Genomic DNA, 2,777 nt, shown 5'->3' on the forward strand with positions numbered 1-2,777 from the left:
TTAACAGAAACATTCACATATAAAAATAATAATTAACAGAAACATTCGCATATAAAAATAATAGGTTAATAGAAACATCCATATATAAAAATAATAATTAACAGAAACATTCACATATAAAAATAATAGGTTAATAGAAACATCCATATATAAAATAATAGGTTAACAGAAACATTCATATATAAAATAAGTTAACAGAAACATTCATATAATAATTAAACATTATTTATCTGAGGAGCAGACTGCTTTGAATTTAACTCAATCGCAGAACTCTCATCTTGAACAAGCATGAAGGTGACAGTGGAAAGAAAAACTCCCTCATGAGGTCAAGAGTCTTGGTGTCATCCTCGACACCACTCTCTCCTTCACTTCACACATCAACAATGTCACTCGGTCTGCCTATTTCCATCTCAGAAATATTAACCGTCTACGCCCTTCTCCCACACCCCGCTCCACAGCTATCCTTGTGCACAGTCTTGTGACTTCCCGGATTGACTACTGCAACTCCCTTCTTTATGGCCTCCCCAACAAATCTCTCCAGAAGCTGCAATTGGTCCAGAACTCAGCTGCCCGTGTCATCACTCAAACCTCCTCCTATAACCACGTCACTCCAGTCCTGCAGCAGCTCCACTGGCTCCCGGTTAAATCACGCATCGTCTTCAAAATTCTTCTTCTCACTTTCAAAGCTATCCACAACCTTGCCCCTCCGTACCTATCTGACCTCCTACACATCTCCATCCCCTCTCGCTCTCTCAGATCCTCCTCTTCACTACACCTCCATGTACCCTCTGCCCGCCTCTCCACCGTGCAGAGCAGGGCCTTCACCTGCTCTGCCCCTCACCTCTGGAACTCTCTACCCCCTGACTTAAGAAACACCACCTCTCTTTCTATATTCAAGACTACTCTGAAAACACATCTCTTTAGACTCGCTTATCCTTAACTCTGCTCTATGTATTTTATATTCTTTATGTATTTTATATTCTTTATGTATTTTATATTCTTTATGTATTTTATATTCTTTATGTATTTTATATTCTGGATGTATTTTATATTCTTTGCTGCCTCTCAGCGAACAGGTCCCTGGTTCAAACCCCGGTCCAGGGGCCTTTCTGGGTGGAGTTTGCATGTTCTCTCCGTGCATGCGTGGGTTTTCTCCGGGTACTCCGGTTTCCTCCCACAGACCAAAAACATGAATGTTAGGCTGATTGGTAACTCTAAATTGTCCCTAGGTGTGAGTGAGAGAGTGAATGTTTGTTTGTCTCGTTTGTCTCTATGTGTCCCTGTGATGGACTGGAGACCTGTCCAGGGTGTCCCCCGCCCCTCGCACAGTGATTGCTGGACATGGGCACCAGCGACCCCCGTGACCCAAAATGGAATAAGCGGGTAAAGATAATGGATGGATGGTAGAAGAATGTAATTGTTCGTGAATAGAGTCATTGAGAGGCAGGGTATACTTATTTTTTATGGTAATCTGATTAAGACCCTGATAGTCTATGCAGGGTTGAAGGGTCTTATCTTTTTTGGACACGAAAAAGAATCCTGCCCCTACAGGAGAGGTAGATGGGCTGATGATACCAGACTCGAGGGATTTTTCAATGTAATTTTTCATAGTTTCTCTCTCAGGACCAGATATTTTGAATAATTTACTGGTAGGAAGAGGAGCCCCAGGAAGAAGATTAATGGCACAGTCATAAGGACGATGCAGAGGCAATGATAATGCTTTTTCTTTATTAAATACAGAGTCCAAGTCATGATATGCAGTAGGAACACTGGATAAGTCAGCCTGTTTGAGTATTTGTTTCATCTCAGGGGTGTTAGGTATGGCTGTATGCAAACAGTTCTTTAAACAGAATGTACTTCATTTATCAACTCTCCTTTCAGTCCAGTTTATAGTAGGCTTGTGCTTTTCTAGCCAAGCAAGCCCCAAAACCAATTGAGTAATGGGGGAGTCAATTACAAAGAAATCAAACTTCTCGTGGTGGTTACCAGAAATGATGATGTGCTGTCCTTGTACCTTGAGGCGTACCGTGGCAAAACTTTGTCCAGTTAAACCAGTCACTGTCAGAGTGTTCTGAATTGTCTGAGTAGGAATGGCTAGCTGGTCCACTAAGTCTAAAAATGTGTCTCTCCAAGAAAAGAGGACAAGAAGTCCACGCAGTGCAGGAAGACACAGACAACAGGGATATGTTAAGTGAAACATTTTTCATTCAGATGGTGTCACATGATGAAGATGTCAAAAGACAATCTTCAAAAATAAACACTGGTCAAACTGTAAGCACGGTCACAGAAGACAAATGGACTGCTCCACTACTAGTTAATGGGACAATAGTGACTTTCAAAATTGACACTGGGGCCAAAGCTAACTTGATCAGTGAAAAGGATTTTAATACACTGACTCAAAAGCCTAAATTAAATACAGAACAAATCACACCTCTCAGGGCTTATAATAACCAACCAATACAAATAAAAGGTGGATGCAGACTTAAACTGTAAAAGGCAGACAGCATAACATATTATTCACCATTGTGCCTAATGGACATGAGTCACTCTTAGGAGACAGAATATCTGAGGACCTAGGACTGGTAAAGAGGATCTATCAGATTAACGTAGAAGACAACATAGAAGTAGCCAAACAAAACAAAAGACTGGAGCACCAACAACATGAAGAAAGTTCAGACATTGTCAGTAAATTTTCTTCAGTCTTCAAAGGACATGGAACACTACCTTACACTTACAAAATCCAGCTCAAGGATGATGCCGTGCCGGTGGTGCATGCG

This window comes from Nematolebias whitei, chromosome 15 (assembly GCF_014905685.2).
Source record: "Nematolebias whitei isolate Nwh7 chromosome 15, NemWhi1, whole genome shotgun sequence".
Classification (NCBI taxonomy): Eukaryota; Metazoa; Chordata; class Actinopteri; order Cyprinodontiformes; family Rivulidae; genus Nematolebias; species Nematolebias whitei.